The sequence below is a fragment of the Schistocerca gregaria genome, chromosome 8 (assembly GCF_023897955.1).
Source record: "Schistocerca gregaria isolate iqSchGreg1 chromosome 8, iqSchGreg1.2, whole genome shotgun sequence".
Taxonomy (NCBI): domain Eukaryota; kingdom Metazoa; phylum Arthropoda; class Insecta; order Orthoptera; family Acrididae; genus Schistocerca; species Schistocerca gregaria.
Window position 1 is genome coordinate 504,747,613 of NC_064927.1, and position 23,031 is coordinate 504,770,643.

Sequence of the window (23,031 nt, forward strand, 5' to 3'; positions counted from 1 at the left end):
TCACATATTTACACTAATAATGTGTAAGAAAAAATATCAAGAAATATAATTTCTGATGGTGACTTCAAAAAACCTTTACGAACGTTAATACAAATTATTTTCTGAATCACGCAAAAAGTTATAAATGTAACCGAAATATGTATAGAATTTACCGCTTTCGCAGTGTGTTTTAAAAAGCTCATTACATATGGGGTTACTATGCACCCAGGGGTTAAAGACGTTTTCACCAGTTCTCTCCATCCTGGTACCAGAACGAGTGATGTGACACATTAAACATCTGAGGGAATAAATTTAAAGACGTAAAATCCTGTATAGGCTTATCCTGACGATGTAGTTCCTTTAGGATACAATTAAAGGAAATTTACAATTCACACACAGCAGTTAACTGAAGTCTTCAAATGCACTGATTTACAATTAAAGAGTAATAAAATAAAATATTATGTGCTCACCTGTACCCTTAAATATAACAACTTGCAAATTCAGAGGAAAAGATTTGAACTAGAAAATGAATCTAAAATCTGGTAAACTTCAGTACAGCAAATAAAGGAAAATGTTAAAATTAGAATTGGAAACTCAAAAGGTATCACAATGAATGCCTTTCGACAGCCTACCACAGTCCTGATGACGAAGCTGTTTCGAAATGTGTATTGGTAAAATAAAAACGCTATTGAGAAGACTGTAGGACGACTTTATTCTTAGGTTTTTCCTGTCAAATTTCTTGAAGAGCAAAAATACCTCTGGTAAAACAAAAGTATACATCGACAAGTCACTTGTACAACAAGTTCTACCATATGCATGTGAAACCAAGATTGCAACGAGACAGCCCTCTGAACATCTGGAAGGAAAATATTACGTAAGCTTCTGTGGAGAGTCAGTGGAGAATAGTGACTTCGCGAAAACTCTACCTGACGTATTTAGAGAAACTAACGTTGCAAAAATAAAAGGTAAAAGGAATAAGTGAATAGGTGATGTAATGATATCAGAATAAGAAAGATGCAGCAAGATTGTGGTGGAAGAATTCCCAGACAGAAGAAAGGCACCAGGATGGCTGAGACTGCGGTTTAAGACGATGTGTAAAAGGTCAATATTTTTGCAAAATAGTAATTAGGAAGAACATTGTAAAAGATATAGTTAAGTCTGCAGAAAAATGCTCACGTAACTGATGGCTTGTAACTGCTTTGTATCGTAATAACGGCAGCAATGAACCTTCTGACTTTATTGACAACAACAACAGTAATAATAACAATCTGATCGATTATTAAGTAGAAACTAATGATAAAAAAACTGAATTATGCTTAGAGAAAGTTGCTTAAAGAAGTTACTTGTTGCCTCACTTCTAACTTAACCTATATAAAGGTTAAGTAAAATGTCTTAGGCGAGAAAATGTCCGGTACACGCGATGCGTTTAACAATTTATAGTCAGTTAGAAAACGAATGTTTTGAGTATTGGTAGGCCGAATGTGCATTCTAACGTATGTAGGAAGTATCGAAAGGCTACATTACGTCTTAGTTTGAGTTCGTTCAAAACAATACTGTAGACACGTAAGTCTTGACATAAGTATAACGCTCGAGTACATCTTACCGCCTTGAAGACGATAGCTCAGCGACGGCGTCACTGATCTGATGACGTGAACTTCAGAGAAATCAGCACTGATAAGTCGTGTTACACTGACTGCAAAAACAGCGACTGGCGAAATCCTTCTGCTAGATGGTGAGTTGCGTCACCGACTACAGAGATAACGCAGAAGCCTTCGGGAAGACCTCGGGTTCGTGAGTGATACCACAGGACCTCGGGTTCGTGAGTGATACCACAGATTAGGTCATAAGGGTCTAACAGCTAGAATTCGCCATTATTGGAACGATACATTTTACCACTATCACTGACAATATTTGTGGACTATACCTTAAAAATTGGCCAAGTTCGAGCGTGACTCGTGCTCTCTGGATTCCGTGCAGACTTAATTATGTATATAGAGAGTTCATTTGTAACGGTAATCGAGAATCTCCGTGATTTTTGCCTGTCGTCGATATCGACTGATTCTGATGAGTGAGTCTGCGAATATCAAAACACGTGACAAATAGTCGTATCATTTGATTGCATTGACGTAGGAACTTGTTTCCCCAACTTGATATGTCTACCTGTTCCTAAGAAAAAGTGGTCTTAACAGACAGACAGAGTGTCGGACGACACGTGACAAATTTTGTGTGTGATAATTACAAATTAACAATTTTTGTATTTTTCCCTTCACTTGCACTTTGAAAACTCGCTTCTTGCAAATGATTCTATGTAAAAGGGACGTACCCTATAGGTTCCGATGAGTTTGCGAGTAACAAAATGAGAGATAAATGGCCGTATCTTTTGATTACGTTGACTTACGAGGTGTTCGAGGAAAGTACAGGCGGAATATACATTTCGAACAACAATACTGTCCCCTTCAGAGCGGTTCCCTTCGGCAGCTATACACCAGCGGAGTAGCTGTTTCGTCTTGATAGCAGCGCTGGAAGGCTTTAACTGGTAGCGCCTTTAACATGTCGGTCACATGAATTGTAATGTCCTCCAGAGATCCAATATACCGTCCTTTTAAGACTTTTTCAGTTTCGGGAAAAGAAAAAAGTCACAGGGAGCCAGATCAGATGAATGGGCAGGTGGAGAAGAATATGATTGCCTTTTCAGGACAAAAATTTCATGACGACCGTCTGATATGGAGTGTTGTCATGATGCTGAATCCACTTGACTGCAATATCTGGTCTCAGTCGACTCAACTTTTCCTGAGCCTTTCAAGGACATCTTTGTAAAACACATGGTTTGTATTGTTAAACGTCAGTCCAATCTCACAAGAGCACACCCTATCGACGTTTTCATCGGTTTTTGAAGTTGAAATGTCTCCCTGAACGAGGTTCTTCTTCACCGTGTTCTCGGTCTTCGAAATATGATTTATGCTCTTGATAATGAACTGCCTGTTTCGAAAATCACACTAGCGAATTCCCAAGTTTAGCAAAAAAATTCATGGTATAACGTTGCTCTAAATACCGCCGTTCCATTTTCATAACACACAACACAAACGCAACTTCGCTGATGTCGTTCTCAAAAATCGCGTGATGGCTGAACGGAGCTGAAACTCGGACTGAGCGTATGAAAGGGATGAACGCACGGGTCTACAGAAGTAGAACAAAACAGCGTTGCCAGATCGCTGGCAGTGTTGTCACTGTCATTACATTTCTCACACACCACGTAGAAGCTTACATTTTCTTACAGCGCCAAGCGACTGCAGACCTTAGCATGTGACACAAATTTCAGTTTGATAAGTCTAGCCGTTCCTGAAAAAAAGGGGCCTTCACAGACAGACAACAAAGTGATGCAGCAAGGGTTCGGTTTTAGCCGACTGAGGTACGGAACCGTAAAAATGAGGAAAATGGCGAAGCGCGAGCGTTGGGTAGGTGGGGAAGGGACGTATGAAGTGGCGTGTGTTTGCGCCGAAGTGGGAGGCGCTCTTCTTCTCTCTCTCTCTCTCTCTCTCTCTCTCTCTCTCTCTCTCTCTCTCTCTCTCTCAAGCGTACGCCCTTGTGTGTGAAATTTCTGGGTACAGGGGAGTGTGAAGGAAATTTTACACCCATGTAATTTTTGTCTACCGAGTATCCGCCGCCCCCACACACACTTTAGAATCGCACCTTGACGAATAGTGAAGGAAGGGGCGTAGAGAGAGGGCAATAGGGGATTCACTTTCTGGATTTAGTACATAAACGAAGATCATTCCCAATCGTTTTACACAAAGGTATGAAGTAATACAATCACTTGAACTGAGATAAAGAGGAAAGGAAGCAGCAGAGAAACATCACGCCATTGTAGTAAACAGTGCAGCTGGCTTATCAAATAAATTGTTTACAAACATGGTCGAAGACGTTACTTTCGCTTAAGACCCACAGATTATTATCCCAATGAAACTACATTAACGAGGATCTCAAAAGTTTCTTAGACGGGAAGTAATGTTAGTGGATAATTAATTGAACGGCGGATGATGTGTTACTTTTGATTCACAACATACTTAACGAGTACTTACGAGAGCAAAGGAAGACAATTATTGTGCAATAATGTAAAGAACTAGTTTTCGAATGATCAGCGGCCCCTAAAATCTATTAACCAAGTGTTTCGTGGTAAGAATAACGGTAGACATAGTGCAGTTTTCTTCTGCCTTTACCTTCGTCTGTACTGAAGAGAACGCACCACTGAAAAAGATCTGTTCCGCAAGAGTGCCTCTTCGAAGCAAATTGCAAAGATTTTCCCAGCACAGACGTACAATGCTGATTATGGGGAGAGAACTGTGACGTGGCGTCTGTTACTGCTTTCGCACTCATTGGGATCTCACGTTCTTCAGATAACATTTTAGTGAAAGGTCATACCAGATTTCGCACGCTATAATTCACTCAAGAGTAGGGCTACTGCAGATCTAAAGTACAGAGCAAACGCAGCCGGCACGTTCAGTGTTAGCCTTTGAGAAGTGAATCATTCTGGTGGAAGGAAGAAAGATTTAACGTCGCGTCGATATCGAGGTCATCAGAGACTGCGAATCATTCTGTTGTCGAATTCGCTGGCTACTGAGACAATCGTTAAAGCCAGCCAGGCTGCGGGTTCCTCAAACGCTCGAGAAATATAACATACATTCAGTAAACACACGGAACAAGGAGAGATTTTTCCTAATAGTCAAAATTTTACCACGTAAGTTTTAGTACCAGTAGAGAAATACCGTGAGTGCAAGAGATCCCTGGCGCCCTTATTTATGGAGGGAGGGGAGGGTGGGGACTGGTGGCATATAAGCCTAACTCTGGAACACCTGGAGCAATCTCACCCACGCTTGAAATAAACACCAGTTGACATCTGACAAAACAACGTTGACAGACTGTGGAACTGCAGCATCCCCTCCCTATTCCCACAGTTTCAGCGCCATCATGTTCGACTGTTGTACGAATGCGCACAGCGAAAGCTGGACCAGAGGCTGCAAGGGAGGCGGGTACCGTTGCTTTCGCTGTGTCGACCCTAGAGTGCTGCTGGAAGGATTTCTGAATACTTCCAGTGTGTCATTCTCAAACGGGTACCACTTTCTTGAACGATATAAAGAGTAGAATTAGACTATTATCCTGCTAGTCATTTGATTCGTTTCCTTCGGCTCTTTTATTTTACAGAAAACTAACTATCGTCTTGCATCCCCAAGAAGTAAGTTCTGTTACTGTAGTCACCTTTAACAGCTTACGTTTTCAACGCTGTCTCTGCACGAAAACGTTACAGTTAAGAAGAGAGATTGTTCAACACCTGATATTCTAATATCTCAACAAGGCATAAACAACAACAACAACAAAAAATATTTTCGTAGCATTAATTCTGAAAGGTACGAACGGAAAAGTTGGCTTTGCGGTAGGTGAAGTAACGTAGACAAAAGGTATTTTTAGAAACACAAAGAAAATGAAAGAAGAAAAACTGAAAAGTGTGAGAAGTCAAAAAGGAGCACCTTGCAGTTTCATTGTCCCTTTTTTAAGGAACTGTTGGTATCAAGGACAAAATTACTGGGACAGAGACTTTCAATCGATAAGTATAACATAAAGGTTAAAAAGAAAAGTGAAATTTTATCCAAAACAGGTCCTGGATTTGTCTATTCTGTAGAAACTTTGAAACTCCCTTACGTTGACGTGATGAAAATGAAGATTCAGTAAATCCAGGGGTGTTAAGAGAATTAGTGATTATTGCCTCTAAATTATACTCAGATTTGAAGAATCTCTTAGAAACCAGCGCAGTATTCGAAAGTGTTCCTACGACGATTAAGAATGAGATATTTGACTGCCTGGTAAGAAGGTGATAAGGACGGAAATTAGAAAGGTTTCCTTCTTAGCTCTCACGGCTGATGACAACAGATGATTCAGAACAAAATTACATGGTTCTTGCCTTACAGCACGTGCCATATCGAGCGGGGAAATATTTGAGCGTTTTTGAGGATTCATTATTCGAGAAAATCAAACGGCAGACGGCATATCAAAACGTATTTTAGAATAATAATACATAATCATTCATAGAAATGGACAAAAACTGACGCAAATATCGTGAATGGCAAAGAAATCAAGAGTTTAAGCAAAAATCAAAGCAGTTTACGTAACGCACATTTCGTTCACTATTATGCACCTCAAATTAATAAGTATTATACGAAATCCAGAATGAGATTTTCACTCTGCAGCGGAGTGTGCGCTGATATGAAACTTCCTGGCAGATTAAAACTGTGTGCCCGACCGAGACTCGAACTCGGGACCCTTGCCTTTTGCGGGCAAGTACTCAACCATCTGAGCTACCGAAGCATTCGGTGGTTCGGATGGTAGAGCACTTGCCCGCGAAAGGCAAAGGTCCCGAGTTCGAGTCTCGGTCGGGCACACAGTTTTAATCTGCCAGGAAGTTTCACTATACGAAATGCAAAAATGTTTTTCACTAACCATTCTGGCTATTGAAATAAGTCCATTCTTAAAAATCATTTGGAAGCCATCATTCCGCGTCCATATTTTTACAAGGTGAAACTTTACATACAGAGTTAATGAAAATTTGCAACCTTTAAACTACTGAAATTCAATGAATATCAAATGCATATCAAACCACTGAAGAAGCAACAGGAATATTAAAATAGATGAATGTTGATAATTTCAAGTTTTCGTTACAGCTTTTTCATAAGATTAGGTCTTATTTTGAAATAAACTGCAACGAAGTGCAGTCTCTAGAAATAAGCCTGTTTAACGTTCAGAACTGTTATTTTATAATTAAGAAATTCAAAGTACTGTACTGTGAGAATCCTTCAAAGAAACTCATGGTAGAGGAAATATGTTGATATAATGGACAGATATTCTTTTACTAAATCACTTAACGTCTGTTAAGTTGTTCAACAAGAAACACCTCGCTAGCTTTATGAATGAACATCCTACACAAGATATAGTACTGAACACTGTAGCATACCCCATGATTAAAAAAGAAAGACTTCCAACCGATCAGAAAGCTGGCTGAAACCAGACATCAATGACAACGAAATCCTAAATCATAATTCTTGAGCATAAAACATATTCTATAATTCTACAACATATTGACGTCAACGATATAGGTCTATTATTGTGTGGATCTGCCTTACGGCCTTTCTTAAAAACGGGAATGACCTGCGATTTTTTCCAGTCGTTAGGTACATTTCGTTGCTCAAGCGACCTAGAAATGGAGCAAGTTCTTTCGCATAATCTTTATAGAACCTGATAGGTATCTCATCCGGTCCCGAAGCCTTTCCGCTACTAAGCGATTGTAGCTGCTTTTCGATTCCGCGATCCGTTCTCAATATCTGCCATTTCGATTTCGCACGACGATTCAAAGGAGGGACAATGTTACGATCTTTCGCTGTGAAACAACTTCGGAAGCCCAAATTCAGTATTTCGGCCTTCTCTCTTATCTTCCGTTTCGGTGCCGGTGTGGTCGCTGAAAGAATGAATAGATGATTTTGACTCACTCACTGATTTTACACACAACCAAAATCTCTTAGGATTTTTACTCAGGTCGTTTGACAACATCTTACTTTCAAAATCATTGAACGCTTCTCTCATTGCTCTCCTTACGCTCATTTTCACTTCGTTGAACTTTTGTTTGTCAGTTAGGTTTTTACTTCTCTTGAATGAGAGATGAAGCGCTCTTTACGTAGCGCTTTTCTAACACGGCTATTAAACCATTGTGGATCTTTCCCATCCCTTAATACCTTGCTCGGAACATAATTGTCTAGGATATATTGAATGATGTCTTTGAATTTTTTCCAATTTGTTCTCCACATCTTCGTCCTCATCTCCGAATATTTGATGCTGACTGCTGATATATTCTGAAATTTGTATCCTGTCACCCTTGCTGAGCAAATAAGAGGACCCGCCGTCATAGCTTTATGATCACTGAGACCTTCCTCATCGGTAACTGATTCGATAAGTTCAGGTCTCTTTGTTGCCAGAAGGTCTAAGCCGTTAGCCTCACGAGTTGGTTCTCTAACTATCCGCTGAAAGTAATTTTCGGACAAGACATCCAGAATAATGCCACACGATTCCCTGTCTCTGGCACCGGTTTGAGAGCATAACACTCCCAATCAATACCCGGCAAGTTGAAGTCATCCGTTATTACAACGGCATGATCAGGAAAATTACTAAGGATATTCTGCATGTTCTGACTGAGGCGCTCTACAACTACAGATCCTGACCCAGATGGTATATAGAAGCATCCCACCACCATATTTGACCGTTCTTTGATACTCAATTCCACCCAGATTATTTCACAGTCGGAATTTGGGTCTTTTACTGCAATAAACACGCCGCCACCATTGGCGGCTAACCTATCCTTACGATAAACATTCCATTCTCAACTTCGGATTTCGTTGTCACTGACGTCTGGCTTCAGCCAACTTTCTGTTCCTAACAATATCTGTGCGTTATAACCTTCAGACTGCGAGTACCAAGATTCTCTGAGGTCGCTGTGGCTGATTTAACAGGTAAATCATCTGTGCTCCCAAGAGAGGGGTTCTCTAACCTAGAAAGCCCCATGTGCACAAAACTTTGTATTGCACTATAGTAGCCCTTATGTCGTTATGCTGTGTCGTCAATTCACCTATCTGTTTTCGAACAGAGAAATTAAGCAATTTCTGGGCTACTGCAAGTACTATCTACAATTTGGAAAATACATTTTCTTGAGATATTAAGCATCTGTTAAGTATATGTCTCACTTTTATCATCAGCGATGTACGGGGCGAAGCACAACGTGTGTGTGTGTGTGTGTGTGTGTGTGTGTGTGTGTATGTGTGTGTGTGTGTGTGTGGACTATGTGAGGAACGTGTAACCTCCACCGCGTTAATGCTACTAATTGAGAAAATGTAGCTATTGATAACTTACATAATCAGTATCAGAGTCTTACAAAATTGTGATCGTAGTAATGGTCTTTGAAAATACACTCGTGGAAATGGAAAAAAGAACACACTGACACCGGTGTCAGACCCACTATACTTGCTCCGGACACTGCGAGAGGGCTGTACAAGCAATGATCACACGCACGGCACAGCGGACACACCAGGAACCGCGGTGTTGGCCGTCGAATGGCGCTAGCTGCGCAGCATTTGTGCACCGCCGCCGTCAGTGTCAGCCAGTTTGCCGTGGCATACGGAGCTCCATCGCAGTCTTTAACACTGGTAGCATGCCGCGACAGCGTGGACGTGAACCGTATGTGCAGTTGACGGACTTTGAGCGAGGGCGTATAGTGGGCATGCGGGAGGCCGGGTGGACGTACCGCCGAATTGCTCAACACGTGGGGCGTGAGGTCTCCACAGTTCATCGATGTTGTCGCCAGTGGTCGGCGGAAGGTGCACGTGCCCGTCGACCTGGGACCGGACCGCAGCGACGCACGGATGCACGCCAAGACCGTAGGATCCTACGCAGTGCCGTAGGGGACCGCACCGCCACTTCCCAGCAAATTAGGGACACTGTTGCTCCTGGGGTATCGGCGAGGACCATTCGCCACCGTCTCCATGAAGCTGGGCTACGGTCCCGCACACCGTTACGCCGTCTTCCGCTCACGCCCCAACATCGTGCAGTGGTGTCGCGACAGGCGTGAATGGAGGGACGAATGGAGACGTGTCGTCTTCAGCGATGAGAGTCGCTTCTGCCTTGGTGGCAATGATGGTCGTATGCGTGTTTGGCGCCGTGCAGGTGAGTGCCACAATCAGGACTGCATACGACCGAGGCACACAGGGCCAACACCCGGCATCATGGTGTGGGGAGTGATCTCCTACACTGGCCGTACACCTCTGGTGATCGTCGAGGGGACACTGAATAGTGCACGGTACATCCAAACCGTCATCGAACCCATCGTTGCACCATTCCTAGACCGGCAAGGGAACTTGCTGTTCCAACAGGACAATGCACGTCCGCATGTATCCCGTGCCACCCAACGTGCTCTAGAAGGTGTAAGTCAACTACCCTGGCCAGCAAGATCTCCGGATCTGTCCCCCATTGAGCATGTTTGGGACTGGATGAAGCGTCGTCTCACGCGGTCTGCACGTCCAGCACGAACGCTGGTCCAACTGAGGCGCCAGGTGGAAATGACATGGCAAGCCGTTCCACAGGACTACATCCAGCATCTCTACGATCGTCTCCATGGGAGAATAGCAGCCTGCATTGCTGCGAAAGGTGGATATACACTGTACTAGTGCCGACATTGTGCATGCTCTGTTGCCTGTGTCTATGTGCCTGTGGTTCTGTCAGTGTGATCATGTGATGTATCTGACCCCAGGAATGTGTCAATAAAGTTTCCCCTTCCTGGGACAATGAATTCACGGTGTTCTTATTTCAATTTCCAGGAGTGTACATACAGTAGGAAGAAAACGTGGAAAAATTAAAGATCGCGGTCAGATACATAAAGGTTTCAGAAGAGAAACTGGAGCTTGGAACAATAGTTCAAATGGTTCAAATGGCTCTGAGCACTATGGGCCTTAACTACTGTGGTCATCAGTCCCCTAGAACTTAGAACTACTGAAACCTAACTAACCTAAGGACATCAGACACGTCCATGCCCAAGGTAGGATTCGAACCTGCAACCGTAGCTTTGCCTTAATCCATTAAAGATACTCCCAAACACGAACAGTCGTGAACACGCGCCAGTAAAATGGACGCTTCAGGAGATCGTATGGCAGTAGTGACCGGGAGACCCGGACTGCGCTCACGAAATAGACTCGCTCGTCTTCCAATCCGGCGAGTGGTTTTCGTCACGAATGAAGCTCTGTTTTACAAGGAAAGGAGTAGTTTTACGCGACGTCTTGACGAGCATAAAAGCGGTCATCGCTGAGTTTTCAATACTAATGTACGTATGGGAAACGAGAAGACGCGCGTGAAATATGCGTGGGAATTTGAAATTATTTTAATGATAAAGCAACTCGGTACAGTGGTTTATGGCAGAAATTTTTGCGGAACCATTACATAGTACATTATCACATACCAAAACCGCGCAGGAACGGTAATAGAAATCCTAGTCCTCACGCCATGGAATTTTTCATTTTTCCACAGATACAATCTGTCCAGAGATTCTGTTGCTGATGACGTCACGGAAAGCTGGTGGCGGTGAAATGGCAGAAAGTGTACGGCACCGTGAAAGCATTCCGAACGCACGGCAAGGTCAAAGGAAGGTGGTCGGCCCACCAGCGACAGCGACACGCGATCGTAGCCGCCAGCCATTACTGGACCTCGTTCCGGCGCGATGATTTGTGTGCTCTTTGGTGTGTGGTGGCGGGAGAGCGACGCTGGTCACGGAGCGGCTCTGCAGTCTCGGAAGAGTGCTATAGTTAGCTTCAGATTGTACAACTCCGATAGGGCTAGGCGGGAATTCCTCCACAGCGTAAAACGGAGGGAGAGTTCAAAGAATTCTTCGCGTTCCAATGGTTCCTACCCCGTTCCCTCCCACTTGAATGGTGATAGACGAGGTCTTCCCGGCGTCTTCTGCGGGTATAATTATTTGCGCCGTCTGAAAACGACCCTTTGTCGGAGAAACATTTGAATCCCTTGTTTCTGATGGTGACGATGTTGGATGGAAGACGCTCATCAGCACGATCACGAGCGCCCTTACTGTGTATCAACATGCACAATCTTGTTGTGTGAATGACGTTTGCCCTCACACGAGAAAGTGCTGCGACGTTTCCCTAGGAACACGTAGTAACATTTCTTCAGTTCGATTCATATGTCGACGCAAATAGTGGATCGTATGTATAAAAAACCCACCAATCGTTTGGAAAAACGCCTTCCTGACACACTGTGTGTTATATCAGTGGTTGGCTATTTTAACAAAAACAAACAGCAAGCCCTTCACTTTGTGCTCATTAACTTCCTCTCCGCAAAATTTTCGGCAAGAACCCTTCATTTCACAAAATTTTATAATGCATTTTGCACTGCTGCCGTTGTCAGCTGGGATGGTGGACAGATGTTCAGTCGAGTAAAGTGTTGCTCTTATGTGAGCATACGAAACACGTTTCTCAAAATAGACTGCACCTAAAACGGTATCCCACAAGCTTCATATGTTTGTGGATTATCTAACGGCGGAGGAAAGTGAATGTCAATGGACAGTGTCCTATTCTCAACCTGATAAGGCTAACTTCCACCAGTGTGGCTGACATCAGGTTCGCCGCGCCTGGTTGGGCGATTTATTACTTACCACCACCAAGTACTCATATTTCCAAAGATGCACGATCTTTCTATCCGACAATGATTTGATCAAGTACAAGGGGAACGCACACCCGAGTCACAACGCATCCTCGACAAGCTTCTTCGGCTTGTTTGTCGTCTCCATATCCCAATATGTCCCGATACCCAGTAGGATAAAACATTTCTGGCATGGTTTTGGACCGAGCGAGGCTGCGTTCGTTAGAACACCGTGATTTCCCTCAACTGCTTAAGGGACACGTTAGGACAGTTGCTTTGAAAGGGAGCGCTCGATTTCCTTTCCCGTTTTTCTTTAATCCGAGCTTGTGCTCCATCTCTAATGACAACGCTGTCGACGGGTCGTTAAATACTAATCTTTTTTTCCTACTGCGTACGTTTGGTGTGTAGATTACAGGGCACAGTCAGAGCAGAAGAGAAGCTTTCTACTGCCATGGCGTGTCACCTGCTCCAGTGCCTTCAGAATTCCCTATACATCAGCAGTTGTTCCGGGAGACGGCTGAACAACCGAGTGTATTATTCTGCTTCAATTTTTACCTCCGTCACTTATTTTAGCATTCATTCGATAAATTTACCTAAGCGCCTTTGTTTCTAGTCTTCAGGTACAATACGCTTGCCGCTACAAGGAATAATGACGTTGAACCTGTATTTCAACTCCGACGAACACACCAAAATAAAATTCACTCTGATAGAAAGACGCATGTTTCTGATACTTGTACCCTACACGTGCTACTACAATAAAAATAGCCTTAGCCTTGTACTTCACTGTGGCTTCAGAGTATGGATGCATGTGAGAATATGATCTTCCACTTACAATGTAAGAAGTTGTAAATTTTGCCCGTTTTTTCAGGTACTTCACAAATATTTGTATACGATATAGTACCAGTTCTCTTACTTAAAAGGCAGTTAATGAAAAATTTACGTACATTAACAAATGGTAAAAAAGCAAGCTGATTATCATTACAAATTTTGAGAAGGTTCAGTATATACAATTTAGCACTTCGTCATAGGACTCCTAAAGCTATAAAAACAGTCTATTGAAGCGACACAAGAAGTAGGTAATTGTTAATGTTTTGGTAACACAGACGGATCACGATTTAATTGTAAAATTCATACCTTGGAATTATTGCTGTGCTTTACTTCAACCCGTTATTTCAACTTTATTCGCAATACACGGGGTTTCTGCTGTAAGTGATTTAAAAATGAAAAAAAATTGATTAATTCTGCATCTTTCCAATCACTGATAGTATGGAATTGTTTTGGGGAACCTCGACTTATAGAAATAGTATTTTCGGAATAAAGAAGCGTACAAGGCTTATAAATGATGTATTACAACAACCTGCAAAGGCGTCTTCAAAAAAAACTTGATATTTTGATACCATTTTCATAACACACATATTACTTAAACTCCTTTGTCTTTACCAGTATCCTTTTTCCTGGAAAAAAGGAAGACCATGAATAAATAAGACTAAAAATAATCTCTGCAAAGACATCACGAGAGTTTAACATTAGTTTCACTACAGGGCGGAATCAGACAAATATTGGCACACAGGTGTTCAGCATCAGCAACCTACCAGGCTGGGGGAGGGGGGCTTTGGTTAGTTCCGCAGTGGAGAGATTTCATGACAAAAAGCTACTAGTTATCATCCCTTATTGTGCTCTGGCTTCCTTCAAACTGATACTAAATTATACGAATGCATGTTGTCCGTTCTTCGGACATATAATTGACGAGCCTAGCTGGGCAACGGTTACACCTTCTTCGGTGCAAGTGCGACCCCCTGTGAGAACCTCAGTGTAGCGAACAGTGACTAAATTGACAGGGCCTCCGAACAGGTGGTGCGCGATGGGAATGTGAATCGGCAGTGGGGCACGCCGAGGTAGCCTGCGATAATCCTGTAGACCCGATGGCGACACCGGTACCATCAGGGTTGTTACACGTTTTCCCAACTGAAATTACCTGATATTTCCCTGATTTCCAAACAAGTTTTAGCATTCTTCCTTGACAAATTTTGAGACTGATTGATTGATTGATTGAGAAGGTTTATGGGACCAAACGGCGAGATTATCAGTCCTATGATTACAAAGTTACTCACAGAGAAAAGAGGGTTCGCTAAAAGTGGATGGATCCAGTCAGGGGAGTCAAACTATAAAACAAGGAAGTTAAAACACATACAGTAAAAGGCATAAAAGGTCTACTAACATCATAATTAAGGAAGACTATACTTAACACGAAGGGCCAAAAGCAGGGAACATTCGACCAATATGTGGGATACCACAGTTTGGCCCCACAACCATTTTGTGGCGTTGGTTCGTTACACAGGAGGAAACAATGGGTGAGCCTGGTATGACCAACGCGTAGACGGCATAATACAGTGGACTCCTTTCAAGAGGAGAGGAAGGAAGAGCACCAAAGTCTAGTAGTCTCCTTGATTGTTGGAGTTTATTACTGAGAGGAGTAGCGCACCCGGTGTCCTTCCACTTTTGGGCAAAGAGAGATATGACATAGATCTGCATATCCACAGCTGGAGTCATGAAAGGGAATGGAGGGTGAGTATCAGCTTATCTAGCCAAACAGTCAGCCAGTTCATTCCCTGACAACCAGATGACGTGGAACGCAGAGAGAGACAACTGAGCAGGCGGCACAGCCAAACGAGGGGAGGTGGTCAAGGATAGCAGAGACCAAAGGATGACGAGAGTAGCAGGCTGCTTAATGAGACGATACACTTTAAAACACTGTGGAGCGACGCCTGAGCAAGAAAACGGAGAGCCCTGATAACGGCTAGCACCTCTACTGTGAACACACTACAAGATTCCGGCAATGATTGGTGTTGTTCTAAGCCAGTAGCAGACGTGAAAGAGTATACCGCTTTAGCTATCGTCCTACAATCATCAGTGAAGAAGATGACAGCGCCTTGGAACTCTGCAAGGATGTAATGTACAAGCTGCCGGCAGACTGTCGGGACGACAGAAACCTTGGGAACCTAGAATAGGTCGATCCTAATCCGTGGTCTAGTAGGGACCATCCGAGGGGCGAGGGTGGGGGTGGGGGGGGGGGGGGGGGGGTAGGAAATACATGGGGCGCATTTCAATGAACGGAGATGGATATCCTGACAGAGGGAAATGAGACACATTCCAACCTGCAATTCCACCCATGGGCAGTGGTCAGGAGGGAGACGTCCCTCGCTTGCAAAGAGGACAGAGTACACGGCATGGTCAGGGAATCTGGAAATGGCGATTGTGTAAGAAACCAGGAGTTGGCTTCATTGTATCTGTGGAGAGGGGGGGGGGGGGAGGGAGGGAGACACATACCCGCCTCTGTGAGGGGACTGTCAATGAGACTAGTGCGATGGGCACCAATACCCAGACACACCCCTCAATTGTGAACAGGAGCAAGTATTTTCAGAGTGGAAGGAGCTGCTGAGTCATAAACCTGACTTAAATAATCTAGTCTGGACAGGACCACAGAATGGTAAGGACGAAGAAGAGAATGATGGTCTGCACCCCAAGATGCTTGGTCCAGGAGGCGGTGAGCACTAAGCTTCTGCATGCATGTCCTTTTCAGGTGGCGAACATGGAGCAGCCACATCACATTTTCGTAAAAAAAGAGTCGCAAGAAATGGGACTGTGCAGCAACAGCTAGGAGATGGTCGCCTAAATAAAATTCTGGATCAAAGTGTACTATGGATTGACGAGAAAAATGCAAAACCCGCATTTTGGAGGGAGAAAACTGGAAGCCATGGGATACAGCCCACACAGAGGTCCGCCGCATGGCGCCTTGGACCCGCACTTAGCAGACGCTAATGAATGGGAGCTGCACCAGTTGCAAAAATAATCGTCATGGTAACCTGAGGGCCAGCAGAGGTAATGGCTATGAGGAAGACTGTGACACTTGAAAGTCCGTCAGGTTGTAGTTTCCAATCCGAGTAAATGGTGAGTTGCATATCGTCCTTCCCGAAAGCCACACCGATATGGAGACAAAAGGCCCTGAGATTCGAGTACCCAACAAAATCGGAAGCTAACAATCCTCTCAAGCAGTTTACAAAGTACATTCGTCAGGCTAATTAGGCAGTAGCTGTCGAAAGAAATTGTGTTCTTCCGACGGTTAAGGACGGGGATAACTATACTGTCTCGCCGTTGTGAGGGGAAGGCACCTGTGAGCCAAATGTGGCTGAAGATCCTGAGTAGATATTGCCTCTGTGTAATGTCCAAGTGTAGGGTGATCTGGGTGTGGATGGAATCTAGTCCTGGGGCCTTGTCATGTGAACAGGCAAGAGCTGCAAGAATTTCCATTCAATGAAGGGTTCATTGTAGGGTTCAGCTTGGTGAGGGTTGAAACAATAAAAGAGGGGGGGGGGGGGTCTGTTTAACTCTGTGTTTCTGCTGGGAAAGATGGCAGGATAGGAAGAGGACGCCGATGCTGTCGCAAAGTGTGTCACGAGGTGTTCTGCAAGGACCAATGGATCAGTAAACAGAGCGCCTTGGAAGATAAGTCCCTGGACAGATGACTGTCGCTGGTGGCAAAGAAGACTACACAGCTTAGACCAAACCTGCAATGAAGAGCCATACATCCCCATGAAAGAAACAAAGCGCTCCCAGCATTCCCTTTTTACTATTCTTAATAAGGTAACGAGCCTTAGCAAGGAGACACTTAAAAGTGAGGAAGTTGACCTGTGAGGCGTGGTGTTTAAATCGCTGCAGCGCCCGTCGGCGGTCCTGGACAGCGACTGCTTGTCCTTGGTCCACTACGGTACCTGTGAATAGGGGGACAGCGGTGCCAGCAGTATGAAGGATAGTCGCAGGGATGCCCTGCACGACCACACCAATGCAATTATGTAGGCAAGCCACGAGAGCAGGGGAGGATATTGTGAGATCGATAGCAGTAAAGGTGTAATGAGTGGCACTAAAGTGGGTAGAGGAACCTTCATTGAGGAGACACAAATCAAAGTCTGCATAAGTTGGTCAAGTAGAAGACCCATACCTGACCAAGTGGCACTCATGAGGTGGTGTGCATTGACGTCCCCAAGGAGGAGATATGGGGGCGGGAGTTGCAGTATTAAGGTAGAAGTTCAACATAAGGAAATGACCTACCTGGGGGAAAGTAGACATTGCAAACGGTGGATGTCAGAGTTGTCTGCGCTCTAACCACTATCGTTTCCAGGTTGGTATGGAGGTGGATCCAGTCATTAATGAAATCGATGTGAACCAAACTGCAGACCCCTCCAGACGATACCCTGGGGCAGGCGCGGTTCCAACAGAATGCCCAATACCGCTAAACGTTAGACAGTGGTCATCAGAACAAAGAGTAGGAGGAAACATGGCGTATTTCGAGGAAGTGTCGATAATAAACCTTGCAATTCCACTGGATTATCGTGTGGTGAGAGCCAAGGGGAGGTCACGTCACTTGGTCGGTGTTCGTCACTAATGAGGATATGGTAGCATCCATAAAATTGGGTCTGATTCAGGATGAGGTGGAGGCGGAGAAGTACTCTAGAAAGCCAGGAAAGCCTCGTCCTTTGACTTGCACTGCTTCTTCTTCTTCCTCAGAGGGATGGAGGAGGCGTTATCAGTATGGGAATAGAAGGCAGTGATGTCAAGAGCGGACAGAGAACGAGCGGATTTGGGGCCCTTTGAGCGTGGGTCTCTCCTCCGGCCCAAGGTTGCAAGTTTCCTGTCGTGAATTAGTAGGGAGAATCGTAGCCACCAGTCGTCACAGATGGGAAAGGCATTATTGCATCTTGAGAACATATGGCCAAACTTGAGGCAATAATGGTAGCAACGCATGGGAGGTGAAATGTATGTCACATCTGTACACCATTACTTTGACCTTCTCAGGCAGGCTATCCAACCCATGATGAAAGCGCCAGTGTCTCCACGATGGTCCTTAGAGCCTTTTTCGACTCGCCGAACGAAATGAACACCATGTCATTCCATATTAGCCATAAGTTCATCATCGAACTCTAAGAGAAGGTTTCTATCGAAAATTTCATCCTGTGTCACACTGAGTCACTTGTGAGGAGCGATAGCCATGGGGTATCTCCTAAATGGCCGCAGGCACAGAGGGAGGCTGGCTGACGGGAGAAGTTGTCTTTATAAGGAGAGAGAGCCATATCTCACCTTGCTTAATGACTCAGTTTCACCAAACTTGTCCGCAGTGTTCCACAAAGAAAGTCTCCCTGTCGGTCCTGGTACAGACCAGGAACTGTGGAAAGGTGAGCAGTGGCTGACTCATGCTATGCGCTTCTGTGTTCAGTCTCCTCCAGCTATTGCGATTATGCTGTTATCCTCTCCTTCCACGGGTGGCAGCAGCAGTGTGTGTCGATATTCGCACCTTGGACTATCTTTGACCTGACGCTTATAGTTTCCGGCTGGGCGGTGTGCGACCAGTCGGTCGGTTGGTGTGGAGCAGCGAGGAATTCTCTGCGGGACTAATTAGGCCGGGGCCGCTGGCGGTCAAAGTGTATGGGACTGTTCCCATTGCTACGAGATCCGTGGCTCACCGACCCTGGACAACAAAGTTGAGTTTTGATTTAATCTACCAGCAAGTCAAGACTGTTCACATTGTGTCGTTTGGAGTTCGTTGTCGGCTGTTGGGATATTCCCGCGAGCAACAACGTGGTTTTCTCAAGTTGGAAAATTCTAGCCACCCTCCGGTGGAGTTTCACTGTATTTGGTTATTTGAATTAGAGTGCACCAGTGGAATCTTCTGCCTTGCGGCTGTTAACGTTCCGGTTACCTGCCCTGGCCGTTGACGTAAATTTCAGGCAGTGTAGTTTCCTCATCGTGTTGTTGCTGTCCAGCACGATGTGTAGTTTCACAGCTCCATGTATGACTGGTTGTGGGCGCCAATATCTTCTACGTTGTTCCCTGGTCGGGTGAAGTGGAAGTTATCTTGTCGGTGGGTCCGTTGACTGTCGGTCAGTTGGGTTGTCGAATCTTGAATGGTTGGCCCGACTGCCTGTCTCGAAGGATAGCCAGGCCGACATAAAGAAGAACGGCAAGAGAAGGAAAGGAAGGGGCAAAGGGAAAAGAAGGAAAAGGAAAGGAAAGCTACAGGGAAAAAGAATAAATGCTGCAATAGTTCAGAGACCCGTCCACGCCACACACGTACCCGCAAAAGAGCAGTTGGCCTCCTGGAGGGACAAATTTTGAGACCTCAAGGGTAAGTAAAAACATAAGTTGACAAAAAAATTTAAGGACTTCTGTATTTCTACACGTCTGCATAACTCTTGAGTACTAACATCAATATCTTTTGCAATTAACTGTTTTTAGATGGAGAAAGCAAGCCAAACGGTATATAATAGAATTATTAACACCACTGATGTCATTTTATTTCAATAAAATTTGGTGACGAAAATAAATATTTCATTGGAGTCGCAAGACAGATTTAAAATATCTTTACTGATTTCAGAAATAACCTCAGAAAAAAGTAGGTCTCCTGAAAGAAGTGTATAAGGCAGGGAAGAGTTGTGTAAAACAACACTATACGTGACTGCCAATAAAATGTTGATTCTACTATGTTTTTTATTGTCGGTTATTGTCCACTGTGTTATGTCTGTTATTTTACATGTATTGTGTGGTTTCTTTTTCCACGAAATACGTGAGCACATAGTGTACAAACTGTCAACTTCCTTCCTCTTATCATCCATAATTTTTAATATCCTGAAATCCACTGCCAGTGGTTTATGGCCTGCCAAGGAGCACCGCAGTCCAGAGTTCATGGATAAACCACGAACATCCGCCGCATTACGCCACACACAAACAGACCTGGTTCCGCGGGCAGATCGGCGAGACTAGATCCGACGGGCAGAACCCGCACATTAGCGGGAAATGATGGGTTTCAGATTGGCAGGCCCGATCCGTTAGATACACCCACAGAAATGGGATTCAGTTTCGGCCCATCATGGAAGCCCGCTGGTGTAGTTAGCTATTTACGTGTCACAGACACCGTGTTGACGAAATGAGACCTCGGTGATCAATCCATGCAACAGATAACTTGCGTGAATGCTCTGAAAATCTATACTGTTGAGGATAGGTAGCAACTCACCGTAAAGATGATCACTGAACTGCAATCAGGCACATAGAAAAGACAATCACACTCTCGAAAATAAATTTTTAGTCACACAATCATTTAGACAACTCGTGCACACATGGCAGCTGTTTCCGAAGGTGTCAACAGTCTCTGAGAATCAGATCCAAACAAACCACACCTCATACCTCCCTGCCTCTCGTCGGCAGCTGCTAGGCTAGCAGCAAGACATGGTGGCAGCACTGACTGCAAGCTGAGGGGAATGGCAGAAAGGGAAGAAGCGGCAAGAATGAGGGAGTAGGGAAGCAGCTCTCATACTCAGCTGTGCCCAGCCAGCGACGATGGATGAAATCTCAGTAAAACAAATCATTTCATCTACTGAGACAAACGAGATTTTTCCATATTTTTTTAAAATTTCCCTGACATGTTTCATATTCCCTGAATTCCAGAACTTGTGCCAACCCTGAGCATAACTCAGACAAAAACGTCTCAAATATGGCGCCCAACGGGTGTAAAGTCAAAGTGCAGGTTGAATTCTGCACAGCAGTTATGATGGCTTCCATTCTTGATATGCTGTGCTTCAGATCCCTGGTAAACCCTGTCCTTCAGGTATCCCCAGCTGAACTTCACGAGCGATGTGCAGTGAGGCCGCGTCTTACAATACACTGATACGTTCACCATATACAGTGCCTGGAGGTGAAGATCCCCACACATGGCAATTCTGTGTGTTCATCTCAACCATCAGAGAAAAATGAGCTTCGTCTGCCCTTAGGATGGTTCAGGGCCAGCACTCGTCAACTTTAATCCTTGCGGGAAGTGGAGAGTGAATTCAACATGTCGAGTGTCCTTTGTGCAAGCTGCTATACAATTAGGATCTTGCGCAGATATTTATCCAACGGTCTTGCTGCAGCGGTAACACCAGTTTCCGTCAGATCATAGAAGATAAACACTGTCGGGCTGTGCTCGGACTTGGATGGGTAACCATCGGGCCTGCCGAGCGCTGTTGGCAAGCAGGCTGCACTAAGCCCTTGTGTGGCAAGCTCAGGAGCTACTCCACTGACAAGGGAACCTCCACATCGCACCCCCCTCCTCAGATTTACTTATAAGTTGGCACAATGGATAGGCCTTGAAAAACTGAACACAGATCAATCGAGAAAACAGGAAGAAGTTAGCAACATCAATGATAATGTGAGCTCAGGAGCGCCGTGGTCCCGTGGTTAGCGAGAGCACCTGCGGATCGTGAGGACCTTTGTTCAATTCTTCCCTCGAGTTAAAATTTTAATTTCTTTATCTTCGCAAAGTTATGATCTGTCCGTTCATTGACGTCTCTATTCACTGTAATAAGTTTAGTGTGTGTTTTGCGACCGCACCGCAAAACCGTACGATTAGTAGACAAAAGAATGTGCCTCTCCAATGGGAACCGAAAACATTTGATCGCAAGGTCATAGGTCAACCGATTCCTCCACAGGAAAACACGTCTGATATACTCTATACGTCACTGGTGACGGCATGTGCGTCACATGACGGGAATATGTTGTCGATCCACCTAACTTGTAGACTTGGCGAATGGGTAAAAAGATTCTTCTACCTTGCCCGATTTAGGTTTCCTTGTGGATGTGATAATCGCTCCCAAAAAAGTGATGAAAACGTAAGAGTGTGTCATATAAACTGCAACAAATGAACTCAACAGTTTCACAGTCGCACAGTTTTCCCTGTGCTCTGTCAAAACACGTTTTTTAACGTTTTCAAATTTTTCCTTGTATAGACCGTCAAATCCTGCATATGTCCAAGCAAATCTGAACATGTCCGGGAATTTGATTATGTGTGAGTACCTGAACTTTGATAATTGTCTGAAAACAAAAAAACTTTTCACTCGAGGGTAGACTTCAACCAAGGACCTCTCGATCCCCAGCTGCTGACGCTAACCACGGAACCACGACACTCCTGATCTCAAATTGTCCTTGATGTTGCCTATCCTGCTCATGGACTACTCAGTTTGTGTATTTTGCTTATTTTTTTCATAGTTCCACACAACTTCTTCCTGTTTTCTCGATTGATCTGTGTTCAGTTTTTCAAGGCCTATCCACTGTGCCAACTTATAACTAAATCTGAGGTTCCTTGTGAGTAGTGGTGACTGGTCGCGTAAACTGACATACGGCTGGGAAAGCTGTGTGCTCATCACATGCCCCTCTATATCCGCATCCAGTGAAGCCTGTGGACTGAGAATGACACGGAGGCCGGTTGGTACCGTTGGGTCTTCATAGCCAGTTCGGTCGAAGTTTAGTTTTACATGGGATGTTCAACTGCCGTGACAGCACACGCACTACCTGACGATCGAGAATTGTACGCGGCGTTGTCTGCCATAGCAACAGCGATTTCATCAACCACCTGCGGTGCAACCCGTCGTCGGCCTCTTCCCGAACGACGCCCGGTTCCAACTTCATGCTCCGCACAGCAGGTGGAGGAAGACGACACTTCCTTAATTCTGTCAGCCGGCTATATTCTTGAAGTGCAGCTGCAGCGTTACTGCTGTTTTGATAATTGAGCTCCACCAATAATACCCTTCACCTTTTGTCCAAGCTCATGTTGACACGTAAAAGCGCACTGCAACTGGTCAGGTGTGTGAGACTATGACTCATGATGACTGATCATGGCACCTGTTGGCCATAATTTGAACTGGACATTGGCGCAGTGATGCATGGAAATCATGCACCCCACACTCTGGACAGTAATGCTACCTAGTTTGGCACTTGTAAAGTAATTAGTTTCCGTGTTAT

At 44.6% G+C, this 23,031-nt stretch overlaps 1 protein-coding gene across 5 annotated transcripts in view; it reads right to left on the minus strand.

Moving 5' to 3' along the window:
* The window catches only part of LOC126285003 (fructose-bisphosphate aldolase-like), a 152,118-nt gene that overhangs the window by 112,848 nt on the left and 16,239 nt on the right, over window positions 1-23,031 (minus strand). The window contains exon 1 of one of the 5 annotated variants that reach the window (XM_049984313.1): window positions 1,583-3,122. The exons of 3 other annotated variants lie outside the window; for them this stretch is intronic. The gene's annotated coding sequence lies outside the window, so the exon portion shown is untranslated. Of the gene's footprint in view, window positions 1-1,582; window positions 3,123-23,031 lie in introns of those variants that run through there. One more of the 5 variants, XM_049984307.1, reaches the window with a different exon arrangement.